This window comes from Phyllostomus discolor (genome assembly GCF_004126475.2).
Source record: "Phyllostomus discolor isolate MPI-MPIP mPhyDis1 chromosome 15 unlocalized genomic scaffold, mPhyDis1.pri.v3 mPhyDis1_scaffold_43, whole genome shotgun sequence".
NCBI classification, from domain to species: domain Eukaryota; kingdom Metazoa; phylum Chordata; class Mammalia; order Chiroptera; family Phyllostomidae; genus Phyllostomus; species Phyllostomus discolor.
In genome coordinates this window covers 28,116-37,172 of record NW_023397495.1, presented here as the reverse complement: position 1 = coordinate 37,172, position 9,057 = coordinate 28,116, and positions in this window count along the sequence as shown.

Sequence of the window (9,057 nt, the reverse complement as noted above, 5' to 3'; positions counted from 1 at the left end):
GAGTCTCTGTAAAATAAACAGCCTAAGGGATTATGATCTAGAGAGTTAGAAAACAATACCAGTATGCAATCAACCACATGATAAGGTGGTTCATAGAAAAAATGTTTTAGGAATAAAAAGGAAAATTAAGTGAAAATGTGAAAGACATCTTTATACTTCAGTGTTAAATACAAGTAAGGGTCATTCACAAAGAATTTGTCCAATATTTCATAAGGCTTTATTTTATAAATCAGCTAGCTGCCATTAATAATTAGGTTAGGAATGATTTTATAAATAAATGAATAAGAGATCTTGAAAAGAAAGAATTATAAGGAGGTCTCAAAAAGAAAGTATCTCTGGAAAACACATCACAGATCTAGGCAGAATAAGTAACAAGCCCCTTTGAGAGGGAACACATCAAGTTGTGGGTTCTAGAATTTTCTATTAAGCCACAGATCTTGGCATTTGACCTTATTTTTCTTTTGTGTCAAATATTTGATTTACATTTATAGGTTTGTTAATTATAAATATGTCCTATTATGTCAATAATTTATTAAACTATAAGGAAACATGTTAAAGGAGAAATACTGTGTTGAATGATAAACATGGATTCCTACTTGTACATTGGTGCTACTGTTACTTGACCTACCATTTTCATGTCATTATTTCTATTCCTAGGCCAAGAAAGTGCATGCAACAAAAGGGTACTCTGAAAATGGTTCTTAGATCACAAAATTTGGATCCTAATTTCCAGACTCCCCAAATGCTTTTGCATGGTTTTATTGTATAGTTTTTGTGTAACTAGAAGGCTGCCACTCAAAGTTACAATAAAGGAGCTTGGAAAAATAAACACATAGTAGAAAGGACTGAAAGAAAAGATGGTCAAAGGAAGAATTCATCTTTTATAGCAAACAAAACCTGTAATCTTTACCTGTAGTAGAAAAAGATCTTATTTAAACAAATATCATCTATTATAGGATATTTCCTAGGTAAGAAACTGAGCTTTCTTTAGGAATCAATGCAGCTATTTATATATTAAAATATCTGGGTGGAACAAGAATGAAACCAAGGTTACTCCACTTAATAATGCAATAATCATCTCTTGCTTTTCCATGGTGAGTGCCAAGTGCCTTGTTAATGGAGAACTGTGATACAATAAACAATACTTATACTGCATCTTTTTACCTAGTTCCTGGCATGGGTCTCCTAAAATCTTTGGAATCTCCTAAGAGTCTTTTGTATGCTTATGAGGTGGTGGGTGACTTGGGCCTCTAGATATGTTGTAGGTGAGGACAATGACCAGAAAGCCCAAGCCATGATTAGAAGTCTGAAATTTTCAGCTCCTTACTGTACATTCCCCAACCTCTGGAGAGGGGGAGAGGCAAACAGAGCTAGAGATTGAATGCAATCACCAATGCCCAATGATTTAATCCATTATGTCTACATAATGAAATATCAATAAAAACCCATAAGCAGTAGTGTTTGAGTAGCATCTTTCTTGGTCCCTGATGGGGGAATGGAAACTAGGCACCCCACTCACCCAATACCTTGCCCTATGTTTCTCTTCCATTTGGCAGTTCCTGGTTTTTATCCTTTATAATACATTAGTAAACATAAGTAAAGTGTTTTCCTGAGTTCTGTGAATCATTCTAGAAAAGTATGGAATGTGATGATGGGGTTATAGGAACCCAAATGTATAGCCATTTGTTGAGAAGTATAGTGGTCCTCCATCCTAGAACTTATGACAGGTGACTGAAGGGGAATTAACCTTTTGAAACAGAGTCCTTGACCTATGGGATATGTATTAACTCCAAGAATTGATGTCAGAATTTAACTGAATTATTGGAAACCCAGTTGACATTGGAGAACGTGAGAAAGAACCTATCCCTTTCTTAATCTGACTACCTAGAATTAAGGCTGTTTGGTTAGTGGGAGAAGGGGCAGAAAGAGTTAGTATGTAAAGGAATAGGGACTCTCTATACTTGTTAGACTATTAGAACAAACTTGGATTGGAACATCTACTTCCATCATCATCAAAAGAACCAGGGCTCATCTTTCCTTCTAGCTGTAGGGCTTGGAGGACAATAGACCAGGTTCTACTTTGCTGAACACAACACAAAGCTGCCAGATGTAGCCTTCAGGAATCAGTGAAAAGAAAAAGGAAAAAAAATCTAGGGAAATGGGGTTTTGATCTAGGAGAATTGAAATTTTTCTCATGGATGGTGGTAAAGCTCCAGAATAAGAGATGGATGTGGAAGGCATGTAAACGTGAAGTAAGAGGAGGTATATTAGAAACAAACAAGGATCCTCAAAGGAATCCCTTGATATGAGGGTCCAATGTCTTCAATGTTTTTCTTTTGTGGTATTTAAAAGAAGTTAACATTAGAGCCTTAATATTCTTTTTTTATCTTTATTGCAAATCCCCTTCAGAAAGCACATTTTTCTTTTCTTCATGTTTCCATTTTAATTTAATATTTATTGTATTTTTCCATTACCATTGAGTCCTCTTATATCCTTCTCCCCCAGCGATCATCACACTATTTTCATGTCCATGAGTCCTTTTTACTTTTTGCTCAATCCACCCCCTACTTTCCATCCCCCCACTAGCTGTCATCCTGCTCTCCATCTATGACTCTGTCCCCATTTTCCTTATCAGTTTAGTTTGTTCATTAGATTCCACATATGAGTGAAATCACATGTTTGTCTTTCTCTTACTTAGCATAATGTTCTCCACATCCATCTATATTGTCACGAAGGGTAAAATTCTCTTCTTTTTTTACAGCTGAGTGATATTCCATTGTGTAAATACCCAATGTTGTTTTATCTACTCATCTACTGATGGACACTTGAGCTGCTTCCATGTCCTGTTGATTATAAATAACTGCAGTAAATATAGGGGTGATTATGTTCTTTCAAATAGTGTTTTGAGATTCTTAAGATATATTCCCAGAAGTGGGATCTCTGGATCAAAAAGCAGATCTAATTTTAATCTTTTGAAGTATCTCCATACTGCTTTCCACAGTGGCTGAACCGGCCTGCATTGCTAACACCAGTGTAAAAGTGTTCTTTTTGCTGCTCTGTCTGGGTGTTTTTTTCTACCTTGTCATCCAAATCATTGATTTGATCCTCTGTCTCATCTAACCTACTATTTATTCCTCCATTGAATTATTTATTTCAGTTATTGCATTCTTTATTTCTGACTGGTCCTTTTTTATGGTTCCTGTGTCTTTTTTCATGTTGTTGAGTATCCTTATAATCATTACTCTAAACTCTCTACCTGATAAATTGCTTGCCTCCATTTCATCTAAGTTCTTGTTCTGGAGAAGTCTCTTGTTCTTTCATTTGTGGACTGTTTTTCTGTCTTCCCATTTTGCCTGCTTCTTTGTATTTTCCACCTTAGTTTTTAAACTAATCAATGATATAGCTTTAAGCTGTAAGCAATAGTTCAGCTTAAGCAGCACAGGGTGGGGCAGATTAATTCCTGAGGGCAGGACTATTGTTTCCCCTCAGCCTGATGCAACTTGGAAAGGGGTGCTCTGCCTGAGAAAGATGGCTTCTACAGTACAGAAAATGTCTCAGCACAGAGCTCCTGGGAAGTGTTCCTTCAGTTCTCTCCCCAGAGCCACCAACCCCAGACTCCCCTCAAGCATCTCTAGTCCACTCTGCCAGAACCCAGGGTAAGTGGCTGCAGATGGAATTTTGTGTGTTGGACCTTTACGAGGCCCTCTGCATCTCCAGTCATCTCTCCCTGGCAGACGGAAACACTGCTGCTTTTCACAACTGAATATTATCTGGGTTCCTTTCTGGCTCTGGTGCTGTTGGCTGTGGAGAGCAACTTGGGGTTTAGACCCCATAATGCTCAGGGGGAGTGCCCTGGCTGCTGAAATATTCCTCTGGAAGTTTAGCTGTCATCCATGGGAGCCCAGCCAACCTTCTCAGGCTGCCTCTGCATTCCATACCAGTCTTGTAGTGAAGTCGTTTCTTCTTTCTGTCCTTGGTTATACAGCTTCTCACCAGCTAATGTTTAGTTGGGCATTCAGGATGATTTCTCTATAATTTAGTTGTAATTCCAGATTGTAATTCCTGGTAGGAGGTTAGTGTAGCTTCCATACACTCCTTTGCCATTTTAGATTTTCAGAAAACACCTTTTTCCTATCCTGTTCTGTCTTGGGTAAACAGGGTGACTCATTTCTTCGTGAGCTCTCTATGGAGAGGGACTATGACTAATTGGCTGAATTGTAAATTGGAATTGCAGGTGAGATAATGTTGATGGTTAAATCCTGGAGTGTATAAACAGACCCAAGCTGCTCAAGATAGGCAATCTGAAAAAGATACAAATTGAAGAATTCTGCTGGCTTAATAGCTATCAGATGTGGTCCCTTCAAAGAGCGAGAGCTTAGTGGATTTCTGTGTCACATTTGTCCTTTATATTTCAACAGACATTACAATGTTTCTTCAGAGATTTATTCAGGGTTATTTCCATGGTTATAGAAGGCTAGTCCTTATAGGGAATTTGGGACTTGCCATCCTAGGTAGTTGGAAGGAATCATGCTTTGCATATTTGTGTATACATATGAAGTATATGAATCGGGTTCCTGAATATATTTGGGGGCTACTTTAGGGGTAGGAGGGCTAGATTATATGAAGTTAGGTTGGAAGGAGAGGGAGATAGAATATACCACCTAAAATATGCCACTTTAATATTGATTATTTTGAATTAAAGTTACTTAAAAAAGAGCCAGTGCAAGATGGACATTCTGACTGTCCCCTGTAACCCTGAAAGCAGGAAATAAATCTCTCATGTGAAAGGTATTTAACCTGTACCAGGAGGGGGAATTTAGGGCTGAGAAAGCTGTACAAACAAATCTTGTTACTACTTCATTAATTTACTACTACAAACTGAAACCCATTTTCCTTGTCAATTTTCACAAATTTATTGTTTCCTTGTATAAAAAGTGTTAAAGCTGCCTGTTTTGGTTACTTCTTTGAGTGTTATATTTTTATAAGCTCCTGAACATATGAAATTAGTTTTCCTCCTATTAATCTGTTTTATGTCAATTTAATTATTAGACCAGAAAGAGAACTTAGTAGTAAAGAAAGAAAAGGTTTCTTCCCCTATGAAGGGAACATATATGTGTATATTTGTATTATGCACTTCTGTGTGTGGGTATGTGTGTGTGTTTCCAACCATGTAACTTGGATGTTCAATCCTAGATTATGTACATTTTACTTCAAAAGTTGAGAAAAGTGATCTAAAACAGATAGTAATAAATGAATTGGCTTCTAGTTTATTCAATACTAAACTATGGAATGAATATTCTCTATCTTGTTCCATATCTATTATAAGAATAATCTTGTTCCTGGTGGGGAAAGGAGGAAATTACTACCAGTTGAGAATTTAATAGAAATTTATTTTGATGTGAATGTTTTATTTTCTTAAACTCGTACCGATTATGAAGTCCAAGGCTACACCTTATATACTTCTTTTAATACTTCTGTTACCTACAATACTGAGCACATAATAGGCTCACATTTAATTAATTAATAAGTTACCTGAATTTATAGTAGAGAAGTGTTATATAAATAGAACACTCAGATGTCTAATATTTTGCCAATGATGGATGAGGGTTTTGAAAGAGTATGGAGAATATTTCTTAGAAAATCAAGGTTTATAATGAATTGGAAACATAAATTTGTGTGTATAAAATTGAAGTTAAGCTAATAAAATTAGGACAATCCATGTTTATCTTGGTCCTGATATTTGCATCATCTGAAAAGCAATAGAAATTTTGAAGTCTAAAATAAATATGAAGATAGAGATTTATAATTTAATTTTACTAGAAGAGTCAATATTATGTAAACTACTATTTCCTGGAGAATGATCCTCACTGAGCTGGTGTCCCTCACAAATCAGAGTCTGGAGTCAGATACATGGCTTGAATTTGAATTTCAGCTCTGCCACTTACTACTTGAACCCTGGGACATTTCCTACACTCTATGCCTCAGTTTCCACCACACAAATAAGGAATAGAGTAACACATATCTCTTAGCATAGATGTGGAGAGTAATAGAGTGATTAATGTATAATTGGATTAATATATGTTCATACCTAATGAATATATATGAGTCTGGCATACATTAAATAATCAAAGCTGTTATTTATAAAGATAATGATTGTGCCCACTATCTGTTGCTCCTGTAAGAAATTATCATAAAGTGAAATGCTTTAAACAATTTTATTATCTTATTATTTTACTTCAATACCTTCAATACCTTCTATTGTTTTACTTCAATACATTCTAATATTATTTTACTTCAATACCTTCTTATTTTATCTAGCTGTATGTAGAAATTTGAGATAGGTCTCAGTAAGCTAAAATCAAGGTGTTATCAGAGAGTTTTCACCTCTGTAGGCTGTAGAGGAGGATTTGTTTATTTTTGTGTGTGTTATTGGCAGAATTCATTTCTTTGTGGTTGGAGGATTAGGTCTCTGTGTTCTTGATGGCTCTAAGCAAAGTGCCATTTCCAGTTCTAGAAGCTGCTGCATTTCTTGGCTTATGATCCCCTTCCTGCATCTTCAAAGTTAATAAAGGCAGATCAATTCCTTGTCATGTACACCTCTGTGATTCTTCTTTCATGGTTGTATATCTCAGCCAGGAAAGGATCTTTACTTTTAAGGGTCCATAGGATTACATTGGGCCCACCTTGATAATCCAGGGTAATCTTTCCATCTCAGAATCCTTATCCTTAATCAAATGACATCTGCAAAGTTCCATTTGTCATTTAAGGTAACATATTCACAGGTTCTGAGGATCATTGCATGGAAATATTTCTGGGACAGAGGTGTCATTGTTGTGCTTGCTATAATAAAGATGACCTTGCAGTTGAGGACAAGATTTAAGAGTCAAAAATCATTGCATCTGTCAGGTGATCTGTGGGGGTATTTTTCAGTTTTTGTATATATTTCAAAGTAGAAAGGAGGAAGAGACCAGTTGCTCTGGAATCTCTGCCTAAGGAAGTGTTCACAAAATTCTCTGCCAGAATATTATTTTTGTGAGATAATAAACAAGAAATTTAAAAAAGGTGTGCATAGAAGGGCTGATGGTTGTCAAATAAGACTAGTAAATAAAGAAAATTTGATCTAATTTTGATAAAATATTTATTATTCTTAATATGATAATGTGCATTGTAACTTTCCAAAGGGTTGGAAAGTATTTTCTAGTCCTATTTGACTATGAAATGTTATTTTTCTTTATTTCCTGTGGGGCTCTGTATTAACCTTAGAAAGTAATAGTTAAGTCACTTGGCATTCTAGCAATATATTTGGCCAGCAGTGTGGACAAAGCCTTGTTGCTTAGGAGGTAGAATTACTAGAAGACTTCACACTGGCCCTCTTCTGTATCATCCTCTTGAGACCTTATTTTTTTCTTTCAAAATAGGAAAGATTTATAGTATTCAGTGCATTTGAAAGCTTTGTACTACTACTGTCATAAGCCTCTGTCACTGGTTAAATAATAACATTATTATTTCTAATATTTATGTGTTTAATATGTTCTAGGCACTGGCACTGTGGTAAGGACTTAATGAATATTATTACATTTAATCCTCCTGACAACATTTATGAGGTAGATACAAGAATAATGAAAAACCTGAGATGAGTAAAGTTAATACACTAAATAGGGGGTTTGGAAATCAAACCTAGGCTATGTTATTTAATAGCACAACCTTTTATTTACTATTATGTACTTCCAATATAAAGGGGGTTATAAATATAAACAAAAATGTAAAGGTGGTTTTTTGTTTGGAAGTGGACTATCTAAGGATAAGGGGGCATATCTAGATGCACACTCAATATGACAATCTCTGCTTCTCCACACGTATCCTTCTATGTTAGAAACCACTTCATTTCCCAAAGCCTCAACTGACTTTCTTGTACAATTCTTTGTCTCCCTCTACCATTGACTTCCACATAAACAATAGAGTAGTTTTTAAAATGTTGACCCCAACATGACTAATGATTTGTCTGAGCCAGATAGATTATTTCTTGAGACTCTGAAGTGAGTCACTTAGGAACTGAATTACATTAAGGGATCACCAGGAAAAGGCTCTCATGTGAGGACCCATACAAAGTGGAGTGAGTGCCTCCTGGAAATGGCTGTTTGGTAGGTTTCTTTTCTAAAGATAAAGAACTAGAGAAAACAAATACAAAAGAGTGTTGAGATCAGCTGGAGAATAAAGATTTCCGAAGAGTTGCAGGGTGAGAATGTATAGTCCTTGCGAAAGGAGGTGTCCCTGTTGACTGGATTTCTGGCCTATTGGTGAGAATTGTCTGGTAGTCGGGAAGCATGATTCATTGAGCTGCTGTTGCTTGGTTAAAATATCTTTCAAATTCTCCTAATTCCTTTTACTTTGATTTTATATTTACTGAACAACCAATTGTAATTTGCTTTCCCACATAACCTTCTCTAACAGGGGGTGAATGTGTTTTCTGTCTAACTGAAATATTCTTCACACTGAGTTAATTGCCATTTTGATTCATAAATTAGTTACTGGTTAAGAAATAATTATTTTTATGTCATTTGGTACATTGGAAAGATATTTTCCTTTTCAAACGCAGTTGGAGGTCCGTTTGGTCAAAAGTCGGTCGGCAACCTCATCACCATTGCCCCTGAAAACGCGCAGCCTCTGTCAGGGGGCGGAAGAAAAACGGCCCAGGGCCTTAGCAGATGGCGGTGTAGTCAGAACGGGGCGGGATGGGGGCTGCTTGGGGCAGAGGCTCCATGGTTTTCCAAATATGTTGCCCACAGGTCCAAACTTTTACAAGAACCCGAGTACATGGTGGTTGCAGCTGTGGCTTTGGGAGGGGAATATTTGCTTAGAGGGAAGGTCACTGTGATGCTCAAAGCACCCTCTTCAATCCATCCTCTCGGGAGCAGTGGGCCTCTGATCAGAGGGCTCTGGCCTCCCACAACATGTGGAAAGTCCTGTATATTCAGGATACAATATTTTTCAGACATAGCGTTTGAAAATGCGTTGTACATTTGTGTCTCAGGGTTCTTATGGTATAATTCCAGCAGT